At 32.1% G+C, this 19,345-nt stretch overlaps 1 pseudogene across 1 annotated transcript; it reads left to right on the top strand.

Moving 5' to 3' along the window:
• The first annotated feature begins 1,204 nt into the window (after positions 1-1,204).
• Positions 1,205-19,085, top strand: LOC148603693 (uncharacterized; annotated as a pseudogene). Its single transcript, XR_015916534.1, has 11 exons — positions 1,205-3,086; positions 3,712-3,798; positions 4,513-5,148; positions 6,130-6,253; positions 6,712-6,805; positions 11,633-11,725; positions 12,886-13,075; positions 13,836-13,930; positions 14,896-14,964; positions 15,467-15,536; positions 16,503-19,085. The product of XR_015916534.1 is annotated as an uncharacterized LOC148603693 (transcript).
• The last annotated feature ends 260 nt before the right edge of the window (positions 19,086-19,345 follow it).

Raw genomic sequence — 19,345 nt, 5'->3', positions numbered from 1 at the left:
AAAAACTGATTGTCATTTTCTTAAATATATTGATAAAGGCATTGATTTCATCAATATTGCTGGTTAATTTAATGATCATACAGTTAAGGAAACTATACCTGTTTATTTTGATAATACTGAACTAATTTCTATTTGTTATATTTACTAAAAGCCCCATAAATATGTCATTAATTATAGTGAATTATATAAAGTGGAGAACATTAAGAAAAAATATGCCAGTGTCTTGAAATTGAAGTAACTCAAAAAATATTTATGGTCCCAGTTCCCATGTTATTATAAGTAATCTGAATTATGTTAAAGACCGAGAGTTAAAAACATTTCTTCAAAAAGGACCTAATTATCATCCTCCAGCCACTGTCAACAGGAATAAATGTAATGTGACATCATTCAGGAGTCACTATATTTGTATGGTATAAAATGGATAAAACGTGAGAAAGTAGACATGAAAGCATTAGATTTCTCTCTTCAAAACAGATAAGAAAATAGTTGACATCCGAATAAAACATTTCTAAGAACACCTTTCTCCTAATAAACAACATCAAAACCATATTTCCCAATTAAACACAATTTGGAAGAACTTAGCAAGGAATTTGTTTTGTTCCAGCTGATAAAACTGAAAAATTCTGGTAATATTATTGTTATTTGTATTAAATTTTAAGTTGAAATTCTTCAAAAAGAAATTACAAATTCACTAACATTCCAACTGACTAAATTTTCAGAAAGTGAGTTTGTGAACAATTACAAACCTGTCGCTACCTCTTTACAAGCTGAACCTAGTAGCATGGAAGTTCCTAATATGTACTGGCTTCCCAAACGTCGTATTTTTTAAATCACCTTATAAATATAGATTCATTTCCTCTTCAAGTCATTGCTCTACAACTAGACTTTCTATTTTACTTACTAGTGCACTCAATACCATAAAAAATCTGATTATAAATTTTTGTAACAAAGCTTATGAAAATAGTGGAATTAACTATTTTTGGAATGTTAAAAAACTAGCTTGAAGCACTTGATAAATTACATGCCCATGTGGTATCTTTTGAATCTGTTCAATGTTATTGATTTTTCAAATTTATACACTACACTTCTACATAATCTCATAAAACAAAAATTCACATATCTTATAATGGTCATTTAATAAATGGGATGTCAATATATTTGTTTGAATTTGTTTAGATCATTTTTTGGTAACAAAAAACATTTAAACAAAATTAATTGGACTGCTTTTGATATGCTTACAGCACTGGAATTCCTGTTTGACAACATTTTCATACTCTTTGGCGAAACCTTTTATCATTAATTTATTGGAATTTCCATGGGGACCAATTGTGTACCACTTATTGCAGACCTTTTTCTGCATTGTTACAAATCACTATTTATGGCTAGAATGAATAAAGGCACTTCAAAAAATTTTTGGTAGGAAAATTTAATAACACCATAAGATATTTGGAAGATATTTTGGCTTTAAACATCAATGACTTCAAAGATATATATCCTGTAAAACTGTCTTTGAATAAAGCAAATATTGATAATGAAGAATGTCCATTTCTTGATCTTAGTTATCATATCAATAATGGTAAACTTAATACTAAACTCTAAAGGGATGATTTTTCATTTCCTACTGTTTTTAAATGGTGACGTCCCCTAATTGTGTATTATTTTTTCCACAGTGGCCAGATTTTAAAAGGGTAGGATTGTGATCACAGCTAAGTACTTTAACCCCATTGTATTTTTTGCACCTGTCCTGTGTCAGGAATTTCTGGACTGTATGTCTTGTTTCATTTTTACCTTTTGCTGATATTTTATGTTACTTGAGTGTATAGGGACAACTCTTTCACTGTACCTGTGTATAATGATGTTTTGGGGCTAGCTGCTGTCTGCTTTGTGATATAAGGGTTTCCTCGTTGAAGACCGTTGAATGGCCTTGGGCTGACATTTTCATCCCAGTGGGATTGTTGTCTCTTTGACATTATCACCATACCTACCCTCGTTATAGTCGTGGCTTGTTTAACCACATTTATAGGCATATCATCTTTCAGTGGTTGAAATTATATGTCCCAAATTTTGCAAATCTTGAAATTATTATCTTGTATGCAAAAATTTGGTCTTTTTTAGAACATTTTTGCAAATTTTGAGAGCCTACACCAACTTGACAAAAATTAGTTTATAATTTCTATCCGAGTCCAAATCAGTCATGATATCCTTAGGTCACATTGGCAGAGACCTTTGAGAATAGCTTTTAAAATTTGCATAGAAAATTGACATTTTCTCTAATTTTGTTGTTTTTTTATCAGATTTTAGGCTTCCATTAAAATGAAAGTTTATGAAATAGTGAAAATTCAAAAACATGTTAAAAAAATTCAATCATCTGTTTAACACTACCTTTCACATTTTTGTCATTTACTTTAAACTTATCTTTTTTACAAACTACATTTGGCCAAATATGGCCCTTATTGTACGTTTTCCTTAGTAGTATTAGAATCAAAATACAGTGAAAACTGTCTCTTTTGGACCTTAAAATTGGTCAGATTTAGATAGGAGATCGGTTTACAAGAGTGCAAATGGTTTAATTGATATAAAGGGACTTTAAGAAGTGTATATGATTTAAGTGTACATGTATATGTATGATGATAAGATTATTCACAGTTTTGTATAGATAAGTTTTCAGATTATTCAGGGTTTGGTTTAGACAGGTTTTCAGATTATTCAGGGTTTGGTTTAGATTGGTTTTTAGGTTATTCAGGGTTTCTTTTAGACAGGTATTTAGATTATTCAGGGTTTGGTTTAGACATGTTTTTAGGTTATTCAGGGTTTGGTTTAGACAGGTCTTTAGGTTATTCAGGGTTTGGTTTAGACATTTTCAGATTATTCAGGGTTTGGTTAAGACAGGTTTTCAGATTATTCAGGGTTTGGTTTAGACAGGTTTTTAGGTTATTTATGGTTTGGTTTAGATAGGTTTCACTGTAATACAAACAGCTTATTATTAATGACAGAAATTTGTGTTTTTCACCCCTTGCAATTGCCATTGCTCAGGGAAAAAAGAATAATCAACATAAATGGCCAACCAGTCAGTGATAAAACACATGGTAAGCATTATTTCTCAGTCAACTAAGGACCAATAGAATGTTGAACCTACTGAGATTGGAAATAATTTGTCATGAAAAAATCTGTCTTAATTATTAATAATATGAATGAAGATATAGGTTAGCTACAGATGAAGTCTTAGTAATAAAGTTTTATTACATGACTTTGTTTTAAATCAGCAGCAAGTTGTTTTTTGTGATAATTTATTTGTCAGATGATTAATTTAGAAAGACAAAATCAATAATTTATAAATGTTCATTATCAGTAATGTTACCAGTAATATGTACACTCTACATTGTCATCCATGTCATATATGATAGGATATGCAATTAGATTCAATGCTAAAAAATAAAGAAAGTGGAAGAGACAAAGTCATTTAGATCTGTAAATAATTCAGTATTTGATATGTTTGTGCTATCACGTTATCTTCCCCAATAGTGGTTTCCATATTTCCTATTCATACCCAACTCGGGAAGCAATAGATCAAATTTGCACTATCATTTAATGGATACGTTGATTCAAGGTTAGGAAACAATTAAGTATTAATTATTGATTCGGTTCTAATTAGAATATGGTTTTTATATCACAGTAGAATTATACCCTGTGATCATTTTATTCTGCTTTCAGATAAAGAAGTGCAATCTCATGGTAATTAATATTTCTGGCAATGTGAAGAAATGAAGAAAAAATAGCTGAATATATTTTATCAAAATGGTGAGTGCCAATACATGATAATAATAGTTGAAAATGAAAGTGTATCATACTATCTTATTATAAATGAGAAATATCTTCATTTCATGTAGTCATGATACATGTACATGTATGGTGACAGCTGATTGAAATAATTATAAAAGAACACAACAACTTATGTACGTTGTATCAGATTTTGATACATATCAATTTGTCTCATATTGATCCCTGTGGTACAGATGAAAATGACAAACTTTCCAATAAAAAGGGGGGATGCAAACCCCTTGCACCCTCCCCCTGGTTCTACCACCGATAATGTTGAGTTAATGGAATATCCCAGTTATAAACAGTGTACATTGTCAAATGAATTTCAATAATTCATGCATGAGTAAATTATGTAATTTCGCTCTCAGTCCAACTTTTTCCTGCTATAACGTACTAACAATTTTCTCAAATGACATTATTTCACATCACTGCCTGATTTGTAATATAACAATACTGACAGTTTTTTGTAAAGTTTTTTTAATAAAGAGAATAATCAGTTGGTTATCTTGAATAATCAAATTATGATAACTTGTGCTAAGGATGCTTAGAGATTTAACATTTGCATTTCTTGTTACATCTTGGCTTTCTGCTGTTCTCATCAACTTATTTCCCATAATTCACTCTCTCAAGTATATCATTATATAAGTATTTTCTAATTTCCAATTCTAAGCCAGTGTTTGTTTCCATTTATAGCTACAGTGCTGGTATTACTTTGTTTGCATCTGACCTTGTAATGGATAATGGGATAAAACCAAATCGACGCAAAGACAGGTTTAAAGATCCTGGGGACCTACCAGCAGGTAGGCTAGACTTAAAAGACAGGTTTAAAGATCCTGTGGACCTGTCAGCAGGTAGGCTAGACTTCAGAGAGCCAGGTGTTGAACCATTCAATTACGATACACAGGATGGAAGAAAAGTGGACAATGTTGCAGAAGAACTTAAAGAGCTACTGCTAAGGGAGACAATCACTAGGGATGAGTATAAAACGTTAAAGGTATCCAATGAATTAACAAGTTTTAATTCTGTCTGTTGTACTGACCTTAAACAAAATGGGTGTTTACCTACCTCAAATGTTAAACATCTGTCACTGGATCCTTACCCATACAATGACAGTGGAATACCTGTAAACTGGACAGAGACTAAATCTTGTACCACAAACAGTATTTATCAGCTGATAACTCTTAGTGCTGGGGATGAGGAGTATGATAGTATTCACAATGAAATGGAAAATTCTGGAATAGATGTAACAAAGATAGAGATTAGAGAATATTTACCTCTTAAGCCGGTTTAAATCAGAGACAGAAGACATTCAGAGACATAGGCCTGAAGGTACAAGTAAAAACCATGTACATTGTATTTGAAATTTTTTTTGCTATTTTGTTTTCAGGTAATTTTGTCACCTGTAATAAAAATTTCAAATGTTTAAGAATACTTATTCAAAGGCAAAGTGAAAACTTCTTAACATTGATTAAAACAAATATATAACTGCTAGAAATATCACATTGTACCTTTACCAGTAATATTCAATACACCTGAAATAAGGTTGTTCCCCCTAATAAAAGTTTCCCACTCAGTCTAAATTTCCAGTGTCCCAATTAATATACATAATACATTTCCCAATTTGTAGTCAAGGTGTAGATGTGGTATGAATGATTTTCTCGTTGGTCTTTATATCGTGGACTAAAAATACCTGGAGCTTGGCAAAGGGAATACCCCTGCTTTAAGTGGTATTGAAAATCTCTTGTGTAGTTAAGGGATCATGGAACTGACAAAGTTTTTTACATGTAAAAATCATAAGTGTAAGTCTTTCTAAAAATCAGAATCATCCATATCAAAAACCGACCGATCTGAAAATAGAAGAATAGAAGAAATGTGGACCTAAAGACAGGATGATTTGTCTATACCCCCTTTTAAGATTTGCTTGTAGAGGTATGATAGACAGATAGGGCAGTTCCTATTTACTTGGTTGGCATTATAATAATTTTTACAAAATCTAAAGGTTTTGTAAATGTTTTTCATCAAAAAGGAGGAGTGAGTATTTTTGAAAAGCACCAACAATTAGGTCAGATTCCTAGGAAATGTTACAAAACAGTAATTGGTAAAAAAAATAATCTTATATTGTTTCCTTCAGATAGCAGTAGAATTGGTATTTAAAATGTGTGTTCATAGGATCAAATGTTGATTGTAGTTTGGCTTCTTGGCAGATTTAGACCTTACATTTTGAAATAAATATTTGTAATCATGTTAATACTATAGAAAATAGAATTTACATTTGATATATTTTCATCTTTTATGTATATGTCATTTCAGGATTCTCCACTAATATAAAATACCTGTACCATGGCACCAAGGTAGATAAAACCCGGATCTGTGAAGAGGGATTGGACCAGAGACTCAGTAGAATGGGCTTCTTTGGTAAAGGAATATATTTCAGGTGAATATATAAATAAGAGATGTTTAAATTTGTTTTCCTGGTTTACTGCATTGTATCTAATTCTGCCACTGCAAGCATACCTCTCTTTAGACTGCAGATGTCTGCTTAGTTACAATGTCATGTCTGTTTTCTTTATATTTTGTATTTTCACAGTGGTCCTCATAGAAAGTATGAAAAGTCCAATTTATCTGAGTAATTTTGCATGTACATTCATACTAGAAACAGTTTACCTTACTCTAGTCAATATTACTCTCTTAATCTTCAGGCTTTTTATTTACTTTCTTAAGCAATTTAGGATGTTTTCAGATTGTTCTCAGCCTGTAAAAATGATGATGAAGATTTCTTGTTTTGAGATGAATAAAATGGCAATGAGATAGGTAACAAAGAGGTGAGATAGAGCCTAAGTACCATGAAATTATTTTATGTTAATTTTAATACACACTGATGTTCTATTTCAGTGATAATCCATTAAAGTGCATACACTATGCCAAAGACCTTACAGTTGAGGAATCATACATACTCAAGTGTAGAGTTATCCTCGGTGATCCTAAGGTAATAGTTCAATCAATCTAACATCAGACCTACTAATTATTCCATTCAGTCACTAAATCAGGATTGTTCAACACTCTATTATACTCTCTGTTCAGCACTCAATTGTCTTAGGCTAGTATGCTTGACTCCAGTGTGGGAGGTTGTTGGTTCAACATGTCTGCTGTAGGATGTTTAACCATAATCAATCACTCTATTCTCTGTTCAGTTTACCTTCCATATCAGCCTTCATGTTTACAAAGATTTGTTTAAAGGTAAAAATCAGAGATTTTTAACGAAAACAAAGTCAACCAGGTTGTTGATCCTACATGTGGTAACAAACTAGACAATTGGAACTATTTAACCTTTCTTGTTACACAAGAGATAAACCTTGTATGAACTAGGCAAAAGAGTCTGTCTGGACTTTGATCAATATTTTAAAGTATAGATGAACTGGTTGAGTTTTTTATCATTACTTTCTTTCTTAGCTCGTCTGAACACTCTAAAATTTTTGAGTTTCCGTTCTACATTTCTAGTGATACCGAACTACAACTGTTATCACCACAAGGTAAATAGAACTACCTTGGTCTGCAGATCATTATTTTTTACACAAAATAATTTAAGAAGAATATCTTCTTCCTACTTCTAATGTAATTGTGAAGTATAAATGGCTGAATTGTCTGATTGGCAAATTTAATTGTTTTTTGTGAAGCAGAAATGGCTGAATTGTCTGATTGGCAAATTTAATTGTTTTTTTGTGAAGTATAAATGGCTGAATTGTCTGATTGGCAAATTTAATTGTTTTTTGTGAAGTATAAATGGCTGAATTGTCTGATTGGCAAATTTAATTGTTTTTTGTGAAGTATAAATGGCTGAATTGTCTGATTGGCAAATTTAATTGTTTTTTGTGAAGCAGAAATGGCTGAATTGTCTGATTGACAAATTTAATTGTTTTTTGTGAAGCAGAAATGGCTGAATTGTCTGATTGGCAAATTTAATTGTTTTTTGTGAAGCAGAAATGGCTGAATTGTCTGATTGGCAAATTTAATTGTTTTTGTGAAGCAGAAATGGCTGAATTGTCTGATTGGCAAATTTAATTGTTTTTTGTGAAGCAGAAATGGCTGAATTGTCTGACTGGCAAATTTAATTGTTTTTTGTGAAGCAGAAATGGCTGAATTGTCTGATTGGCAAATTTAATTGTTTTTTGTGAAGCAGAAATGGCTGAATTGTCTGATTGGCAAATTTAATTGTTTTTTGTGAAGCAGAAATGGCTGTATTGTCTGATTGGCAAATTTAATTGTTTTTTGTGAAGCAGAAATGGCTGAATTGTCTGATTGGCAAATTTAATTGTTTTTTGTGAAGCAGAAATGGCTGAATTGTCTGACTGGCAAATTTAATTGTTTTTTGTGAAGCAGAAATGGCTGAATTGTCTGATTGGCAAATTTAATTGTTTTTTGTGAAGCAGAAATGGCTGAATTGTCTGATTGGCAAATTTAATTGTTTTTTGTGAAGCAGAAATGGCTGTATTGTCTGATTGGCAAATTTAATTGTTTTTTGTGAAGCAGAAATGGCTGAATTGTCTGATTGGCAAATTTAATTGTTTTTTGTGAAGCAGAAATGGCTGAATTGTCTGATTGGCAAATTTAATTGTTTTTTGTGAAGCAGAAATGGCTGAATTGTCTGATTGGCAAATTGAATTGTTTTTTGTGAAGTATAAATGGCTGAATTGTCTGATTGGCAAATTTAATTGTTTTTTGTGAAGTATAAATGGCTGAATTGTCTGATTGGCAAATTTAATTGTTTTTTGTGAAGTATAAATGGCTGAATTGTCTGATTGGCAAATTTAATTGTTTTTTGTGAAGCAGAAATGGCTGAATTGTCTGATTGACAAATTTAATTGTTTTTTGTGAAGCAGAAATGGCTGAATTGTCTGATTGGCAAATTTAATTGTTTTTTGTGAAGCAGAAATGGCTGAATTGTCTGATTGGCAAATTTAATTGTTTTTGTGAAGCAGAAATGGCTGAATTGTCTGATTGGCAAATTTAATTGTTTTTTGTGAAGCAGAAATGGCTGAATTGTCTGACTGGCAAATTTAATTGTTTTTTGTGAAGCAGAAATGGCTGAATTGTCTGATTGGCAAATTTAATTGTTTTTTGTGAAGCAGAAATGGCTGAATTGTCTGATTGGCAAATTTAATTGTTTTTTGTGAAGCAGAAATGGCTGTATTGTCTGATTGGCAAATTTAATTGTTTTTTGTGAAGCAGAAATGGCTGAATTGTCTGATTGGCAAATTTAATTGTTTTTTGTGAAGCAGAAATGGCTGAATTGTCTGACTGGCAAATTTAATTGTTTTTTGTGAAGCAGAAATGGCTGAATTGTCTGATTGGCAAATTTAATTGTTTTTTGTGAAGCAGAAATGGCTGAATTGTCTGATTGGCAAATTTAATTGTTTTTTGTGAAGCAGAAATGGCTGTATTGTCTGATTGGCAAATTTAATTGTTTTTTGTGAAGCAGAAATGGCTGAATTGTCTGATTGGCAAATTTAATTGTTTTTTGTGAAGCAGAAATGGCTGAATTGTCTGATTGGCAAATTTAATTGTTTTTTGTGAAGCAGAAATGGCTGAATTGTCTGATTGGCAAATTGAATTGTTTTTTGTGAAGTATAAATGGCTGAATTGTCTGATTGGCAAATTGAATTGTTTTTGTTATGCTGCAATTATTAACTTGCCATTGCATGATGATGATGATTAGATGATTTGATTAACAAGGAGTACACAGGTCAAGTTGAGTTTAAACCTTAATAGGATAATTAATTGGAAAGAGTGTATAACCAGAATATGATCACATGTGTCCAAAGAACACTCAGATTTGATCCATGCACGATTAAATCTTAAAAAGTTGTTGACATGAGTAATTACGTTTTGTTTATTCCTTATAACCAATTGATTATCCTCTTTATAGATTTTCTCCACAATTAATTGCTATTTTCAGCATGAGTTTTTTAATTTTGTGATTGGCTGATTGGTATTCATGTTGTTGCATTTTGGCTGGAGAAATGCTGAGAGTGAAATTACAAAATTCATTTCACATGTGAAATATGGAAATGTATTACACAGGGAACTTTCCATAAATCACTGCTATCTATGTAATAAAACTTCTTAAATTGATTAAGTAATTAAACTTTTGACAAATGTGTTTAGAGACTATCTATACTAAAAAAAATTATGCCATACAAATCTTCTAACATTAATATGATGAATGCTGTCAGTATAATACAAAATGTCAAATTACACCAATGTACTGTGCCAAATTGGACTTTACAATATTAAACATAATACAATACTATGATATTATTAAATGATGATATCTGTATTGGCCAAGTTATTGGTCCAAGGCTTGCTGTAATGGTCTAAGGCTTGTTATAATGGTCTCAGGCTTGCTGTTTTGGTCAAAGGCTTGCTGTAATGGTCCATGGCTTGCTGTAATGGTCCAAAGCTTGCTGTATTGGTGCAAGGCTTGCTGTATTGGTGCAAGGCTTGATGTAATGGGCCAAGGCTTAGTGTATTGGTCCAAGGCCTGCTGTAATGGTCTAAGGCTTGCTTTATTGGTCCAAGGCTTACTGTATTGGCCAAGTTACTGGTTTGAGGCTTGCTTTTTTGGTCCAAGTCATGCTGTATTGGTCCAAAATTTGCTGTATTGGTCCAAGGTTCCCAGGCTTGTTTTGGTTCTAGGAGTATTGTATTGGTCCGAGGCCCAGCATAAGGCCAATACAGCTGGCAGTGGATAACAAGGCCAACACAGAAATCTTCCAGTTGATAATTGTTTTATTATACTGAAAATCTCCTGAGTTCTCTCCCATGACATCATTCAATTCAAACCAATGAAATGAATGAGACAAAAAAGTCTGGGAAATTTGATTGTGAAATTAATGGTAGAGGGAAAATAGTCAAACTATTTCACCAGGAGGGGAAATAGTTATCTAGATGACTTAAAGAATGGAACAGCAAAATTACTGTAATACTTTGATATAGCAAAATAAGTACTGAAGTATAATGAATTGAAATATTTCAAGCAAGGGTATCTTCAGATATAAAAATATTCTACATATTGAAGCAGAGACGATTCCACTTCTGGAAATATGCAGAATCTTGTCCCATTTGTTGAATCATTACCATTTAACTACTGGACTATTATGAGCTGATCCTGATCACATTGTAGGATCAACCTTAGTTACCCTGTACTTTAATGGTTCATTTCTTCAGAAACAACGCATGAATCATTTCTCTGGTTGTTGTGTATAGTCTTCACTTCAATCTGTGCTGATTTTTCATATCTGAAGATACCCTCTACCAAAACGTCTTTCATTTCTATGCTGTAATTTTTAAATTTTTTTACTCCATTCATGATTTCCAGAAAACATGTAAATAAGCAACTAAACTATGTTTTGTATTGAGCTGAACCAGACCAATATCAATATTGGACCAGTTATTCTGTGTTGGGCTGATCAGAACCAGACCAATATCAATATTGGACCAGTTATTCTGTGTTGGCCTGTTTGTGTTTATTGGACCAGTTATTCTGTGTTGGCCTGGTTGTGTTTATTGGACCAGTTATTCTGTGTTGGCCTGTTTGTGTTTATTGGACCAGTTATTCTGTGTTGGCCTGGTTGTGTTTATTGGACCAGTTATTCTGTGTTGGCCTGGTTGTGTTTATTGGACCAGTTATTCTGTGTTGGCCTGGTTGTGTTTATTGGACCAGTTATTCTGTGTTGGCCTGGTTGTGTTTATTATTTTTAGGGTAGTTTTATTTTTAATATTTTGAGATTTAAGTATTCCTTGATTTTATTTTCAGTACTTCCCAGATGGAGAATATGATACCAGTTTACAGAGGGAACCAGAAAAACCAGATGTTGGCAGAGGATGGAGGTTCTTTGACTCAGTTGTGGTAATTGATACATGTACATGTAAATCGTCTGAAAACATGTCCATGCGAGCTATTGCCATGACTTGGCGTCCGTCATCATCGTCATTAACAATTTTTCTAAACTCTTCTCCTCTGACACCACTTGACCAAATGGAATCAAACTTGGTATGAATGTTCCTTGGGCTATCCTGCATAGAACTGTGATGGAGATTTTTTATCCTTTGAAAAACATGGCCGCTGTTACTAAAAATAGAACATGGGGTCAGACAGTAGTTTTTCGCATATATCTCCAAAACTGTTAGATTTAGCCAAATTCTGACAAAGTGTTCAGCATGAGATCTATCAGTGGTAATATTTCATTTAATCTGTTAAGCCATGTTGGAGTTATTGCCCTTTTTTGACGGTTTTTTGCTATTTTTAATTTTATTTCTTTCAAAAATCTTCTCCTCTGACACTACTTAAACTATTGGAACCAAACTTGGTATGAATGTTCCTTGGGGTATCCTGCAAAGAACTGGGGTAGGGATTTTTAATCCGTCAAAAAACATGGCCACCATTACTAAAAATAGAACATAGGGTCAGAAAGTAGTTTTTCGCATATATCTCCAAAACCGCCAGGTTTAGCATAATTATTTCAATGCTGAAATGACCCTTATTACAAGGCCTTCAAAAGTCTTCAGGGATCAAAGTTGTCAGGCGACTCCTTGTAAGAGTTATTGCCCTTGAAAGATGAAAAATGCCTTTTTTCACAGTTTTCAACCTATATCTTGGAAACTATAATAGACAGAAAGAAACTTTCAATCGCTGAAATGATCATTAAGATAGTCCTACTATAGTCTTGTTGAGTCAAAATTGTTGTACAGCTCCTTGTTAAATTTATTGCCCTTGAAAGACAAACTTGAACCAGGTGAGCGATTCAGGCTTCTGGGAGCCTCTTGTTACCTTTGTTAACAGTAGGCACTCGATTCTATTCATTCGTCACTTAGAGGGTCCATACTTCGTGTAATCTGTAACTCAAATTGCATTGACCAAAATTATTCTAAATTTGCTTAATGTTTACAATACTTCAATTTTGAAACTACATTTTGGAGATTTGTTATGATATTTCTTTAGTGGTATTCTGTTATTGTGAATTCAAGGTTAGATTATTTTGAATTTAATTGTTTCATTTATTTTTTCAGGGTTGCCCAAAAGATTACAATGAATATGTTGTGTATGAGAACAGAAGAGCCATGATAGAATACATCATAACATTTAGGTTGGACAAGAAAGGAGATATGGCTGTGAGGACCAGGGTACCCAGTCCTGTGCAGTACAATGGACTGATGGGCAACACTGGGCTATATGGTGTTGGCCAAAATACTGGAAATGGTAAGCAGGACAGTATATACATTTTGTATCACTGGATAAAAAATACTGAAAAAAGGAACAATTGCATTATTATTATAGTAATAACGACTGCAGTTGCAAATGTAAAACATTGAAGTTTTAAAAGTTGGCAATTTTCAAAATTGGTTAATTGAAAGGTTTTTGCATAAAAAGGTTAGAAACTGAATATTTTTATATGAAAATGGAAAAAGGAACAGATATGGTGAAACACAAGAAATGCACCATCGTATAACCCACATAAAAGGAGTAAATACTTACAGAGATGACCAAAAGGTCTTAATAAGTGTGAACATTCCTTCAAGTAAGCTCTGAAAGGCCCCAACAACAAAATTGATAAAATCCATGGTATGAGAATGATAACAATCCTTCAAAATAAACTAAAAAGTCAAATAATGACACAAAGACACATTAATGACCAACATTGATATTAGGGCAAAATTATTCAGTTCTAACCAAGAATCATGCTACAAGCACAGCAGACAGCTTGGAAATAGTGGACAAAATCTGAACTCGACAATATTAGATTAAGGCAACAAAAAATCACTAAAACATGCTTTATTCATAAATTATTTGTTGAAGTGTTGATTTAAGCCAAAAAATATTGGAGACTGCTCCATTCAGCAATCGATCATGTTTATGTCCCCTAACCTGAGATTTGCTCTTGTTTTACAAATTTATACTGTGAATGTTCTGTGATAAAGTGCTTGTTCTATTGATGGTGTTAAATCTGAATTAATTGTAGAAGACCCACACAGTGACAAACTTCAAGAAATAAGAGAAGCAATAAGAAGAAAGAGGTGTTTAGAGAAAGGCGAGGAATACATACCTCCAGATGAGGTATGCAAGTACATTATTATGTAAATATTTTGTGAAATTTTCTTTCTTTGATGATACATGTACCTTCTCAACAAAGTAGAGTAAGAATGGAAATAATCACACACAAAAATGAGGATCACTTTGCAGCTGTTGGTGTAAACATAAAGTGTCAGTACTTGTAATAATCAGGCAGTGAAAAAACCCAACTTCATAAAAGTTTAGTTTGACTTCTTGCACCATCAGAATCAATAAAAAGTGACCAGATTTTCCATATCACTTGTGAAAATTGAGTTTATTTTTTACTGAAATGCACTGAAAATGAACATTTCGAGGGCAGATAACTCTGAAAAAAAAAACATTTTTCCAACATTACATTGAAAGTTTTCTAGGCTAATTCAGTGATGCAGAAATGAAATAATGGTCTTTTCAAATAGAGAAAGTATCCTTGAGTGAAATTATATTATCAGAGTTTTTGGCTTTTCCCATGCATGTTTCTGATTTTTCCCATTTAGCCTGATTCTTACAAAAATTTACACTTAACTACAATGTAGACAAAAAAGTGATCAATATTTTATCATAGATCATCTTCATTTGTAATGTTTTTCTTGGTTAGCATGGAACCAACTCTAGTGAGAAATCAGTCTTGTGAGAATGATTAATTATAATCTGTGATATTCACTAATGAAGGCATATTTCTGTTTAATTTATTCTTAACCTAAAGATATCTGCCAAAAAATCACACCCAAACAAAATTTTGACCCAGCTAATTGCCAAAGTAACCCCTCATGAATATTACAACATGTATAGTATTATACATTGTACAGATGTTTCATTATGTATCATTTTTTTCTATACATTTTTTTATATGTGTAAATCCCTGCTTGAAGAAAACATACCCATAGACACTACAGGGGTTCTCTTTAGGAAGTTTTCTGTGTATTCCATTGTTTTCATGTATATTTAATGTATATTTTTTTCCATATAAGGAGAAATTGAGAAGAGACCAAGAAACGTGGATGAGATTACAGTATCTACATAAAGGTCAAGAGACTTCAGTATGTACAGATTTAACTCACCTATATTATTGCTTTCTAAAATGAAATGTAATGTTATCATAGTGATGAGAATATTTATTTTAGATTTAAAGATGGTCAGTTATCCTTTATACAAATCTCTGATCAAATACTGCTATGATTTACCATTTTAATACTGTCATGGTAAAACAAAAATATTCATCACTGTAGAGACATTTATATTCCTGTTTTTAGCCATATGAGATATCTTTATCTCACCGACAGGAAATGTCAGACACCCGCGGTTAAGATTCAGACTAGGAAATCTCAGACACCCACGGGTAAGATTCAGACTAGGAAATCTCAGACACCCGCGGTTAAGATTCAGACTAGGAAATCTCAGACACCCACGGGTAAGATGTTCTTTAACTCGGCAGATCCTTCTTGCTGCATGTTGATCATTTTGAATACGTACAAATAAATATCTACAGTAGAAATTGTTCACTTAAACAGTAATTATTTACTAGTATAATCAATCTTCCAGGAGAAAGTTCGAAGTGGTAGTGTGGAGAAAACACCAGTTTTAAGCTCATCTTTAAATTCTACTGATGCAGGTCTAGTATACCATACCTATGCTTCTTATTGTCCTCAACTCTCTCCTTCCTGTTTAAATCTTAAAAGTAGGGGTCCAAATTTATTCTAAAGACTGAAGGTCCAGGACTATTTTGCATTCTAAATGAAAAGTCCACATGTAAATGGAAGTAAATGTTTAGTTCTGTTAGCCAAGAACCTAGTAAGTACAATTGTAATGGTCTTGCATCAGAAGTTGAGGGTCCCAAACCACGAACAATTAAAGGCTGAAACACAAAAAACATCAAATGACAACAATAAAATGTATATAAAAAAGCAGTTCATTTGTAATTTGTAAGTGAAATGTTTCCACTACTTTTACCTCATAGGCTAATTGTGATTGATGATGATACATTTAATTTAGTTATTGTGGATTTTATGTGGGTAGTGCATGAATATTTATCAAGTAGGGACTTTATGAGGGCAATACATTTTATATAGACCCTTTAAGCTTATGATAAGCAAGGATGAAGGTCCTTATAATCTCTTTTGCTTGTGATGAAGGTTCTACATGTATGACAACTAATGGTTTCTATGTACATTGGGAAAAAACAGTTTAAAATCTTATACAGTTACAATGTTATTGGGTTCTTGCATTTTATATTTATATCCCCCCTTGAAAAACCATTATGCCATTATACATCTCTTATTGTATTTTTCCATCTGAATGCTTAAATCATTTATGAAGTATCCTATTAAGTTTCTGTGGAGGGAAGGGATCACCAAAGGAGCTTTGCTGACAGTTTCTCTAGTATTGAATATTGTACCTTGCAGATATTATATTGCACAAGCTTTTCTGAAAATGATTAAAAGATTCTTAGCAAATTCAAATACAGGGATATATTGCACAGTTGATTTTGCAGGCTTTTTTTTTTTATTGAAACCAAGAAGAATAATATATATACATGTACATGTAATAATGTAGTTTTTTACATTGTTTACCTTTATAGTTGACCCAGTGGATGAGGTTATGGACTCTCTAGTCACAGACTTTCTGGCCGTTACTAATACAGACAATATAGAAACAGCCAAGTATTATATTGAGAGATCAGAGATGCAGGTTGACAAGGCTATTACTCTGTACTTTGAAGAAATGCTGTGATCAAATGTTCATGACTTATGTTGTTTTATGTATTATATTTTTAACGGTTTTATGAACATTTGTCTTACAGATAGCAGTGATTTAATTGAATATTTCCTGTGTACAAAAATTTGATAATTCACTGTGAAAAAAAATGGTTATTTCAGTCTCAAACTTTTTACCACCAAAATGTCATGAATATCAATCTTCCAGTCACAAAATTGAATATTTATGTGGAAATAGCAAAAAATTATGGTCATCATGAATAATAAAAGGATATTTAATTGGACAGAGTGAATAACTAAAATGTGACCACGAGTGCCAAAGAACGCATAGATTTAACGAGTGGGTGGAACTTGTTCTGCGCATTAGTTAAATCTTAGTGCATTCTTGGCACGAGTGATCATATTTAGGTTATTGACGATAACCAATTGACTATCCTATTTATATTATAGATTTCCTCCATTATTCATTGCTATTTTCAGCATAAATTTTAAATTTTGTGAATGGTGGATTGATGTTCATGTTGTGACGTTTTGATGGGAGAAAGCGTAAGAGTGGAATTTCCAAATTTATTTCACAATGTGAATTACCAAAATTTTTTACACTGGGAACATTTGGTAAACCACTGCTTTCTATATATTAAACAAAATTAAATACCCATGCCAAGAACACATTCACGATTTAACTTATGTGCAGAGCAAGTTCCACACACTTGTTTAATGTAAGTGTTCTTTATCATTCCTGATCATATTTTAGTTAATCACTCTTTCCAATTGTCCTATTTTTATCATAGTGGCTGATGCGGGGATCAATTTTGGTCTACAAGTAATGCAATATTGTTTCATATATGTTATTGTATCAGTAAGAATTTTGCAAAAGCTTGAACATAATCAGTTCAAATTATGTTAAAGTATTAATGGTAATGTTGTTCAGTTATAGATTTTTCTCTGTGCATATAATAAACACTATAAAGATATTAAAATGTAAATCTTGATTTCGGTACTACTGTAGGAATCAGTGTTGCATCAACATAATTTTTCTCACCTGGAGTGGAGATTGGTATAAGCTATGTTATGGCAACTGTGGGTATAAACCTTGTAAAAAAATCACTGCTAAATCCACTTTGGGACTGCATAGAAACTTGTCTTGGAAGTGAATAGAATAAAGTTTGTTTTGTTTCACATTGAGATACCAAGATGGCCAACAGAGTTTACAGGGGTCTGACAGCAGTTTTATTTGCAAATTACCAACAAAAACTAATTTAGATGTGGAAATTGGATTAGATTGAAATTGACAAAAGTATAAAATCTACATGTATCTTGTTTATTTTTTTTTAATATTTTGACAATACATTTTAGAGTTCTGGCCCTTTAAATGAATGGTTCCTGATTTTAGTAATAACATAACAAGTAGATTTTTTTAAAAATATATCTGAATTATTCCAAATTGGATGGGTAATGTATATTGAAATGTCTTTTTTATGAAGAGATTTTATATTTATCTTGTATCCTAAAAATAAATGATATCAGGTATAGCTCTACCTTAAAATCAGACAAAAGCTTGTTATTAGTGATTCAGGCATTTTTCAATCCCAAATATTTTTTTTATTTGAAAATCTTCAATGGGCCTCATAGAATCTGTATTTAAAAAATGTGAAAATGAAAGTTGCCAACTTGAGATATTAACATTTGAAATTTGGTTCCATTCTACAGAATAATACAGGAAAATTTCCCACCAAAATTTTTACACTATAACCAGTCAAAAATTTTTCAGCCAAATCAGAATCCTATGTGGTAGTATTGTACCTGGAATGTTCATGCATATATCTTGTAAATTACCAAATAAAAGGAGTAAATTAGAATCAATGTTGTAAGGCACAGACCATTTTCTTCTCAAGGGAGGCCTCAGATTTTACGTTGAGTTAGAAAAAAAATTTTCATAAGTGCAAAATAATAAATTTTTTTCAGCAGCAGCCGGATTTTTTATTTCAAAATCTACATTGTTAAGTATTGGGGAAAAATGTTGAATTATGATTTATTTTTTGTGCATGGCCGAGTAAACATTTTTTTTGGCTGAGATTTGAGAATAATTGTTTTTTTTTTCAAAATAATCCCAGGCACCCTTCAGTATAAAAATGGTCAGTTCCTAAATGATACAATCTACTGCCTTGCAAAATATCAGCCAGAAATTACTTAACAGAATTTCTTTAAGATTGTTAAAGCTGAGTGAACAATTTGGCTCTCTAGAGCCTCTTGTACTATTTCTTACTCGTATGTTTTTTTCAACTCAACATAAGGAAAAAATCATTAGCTTTAAGTACACGTCAAAATTAATTTTTTACATTTCTGTTTTAATTATGTTTTTATAAAATATGTAATGAAATCATCCTAGTAAATGGGTACAATTTATATTTATCATTTTCAGACAATAAATTTGGGTTTAAGCTTCACCTCTTTAGGAAATATGTGGCTAAAAGGGGAAAAATAGATGTTATCATTAGAAATGATAGAAAAACCTTAATTTGATCCCATTTTTAGCTCACCTGGCCAAAGAACATGTGAGCAATTGCCATCACTTGGCATCCATCAACATTGTAGTCTGTCTTTGTTAACAATTTTTCAAAACTCTTCTCCTCTGACACTACTTGACCAATTGGAACTTGATATGAATGTTCCTTTGGGTATCTTATGCACAAACTGATGTGGGGAT

The sequence above is a fragment of the Perna viridis genome, chromosome 11 (assembly GCF_037379345.1).
Source record: "Perna viridis isolate PV_CMFRI_1.1 ecotype Kerala chromosome 11, ASM3737934v1, whole genome shotgun sequence".
In the NCBI taxonomy this organism is placed as follows: Eukaryota; Metazoa; Mollusca; class Bivalvia; order Mytilida; family Mytilidae; genus Perna; species Perna viridis.
The sequence above is the reverse complement of the archived record's forward strand: the minus strand, read 5'-3'. Positions and strand labels throughout refer to the sequence as shown.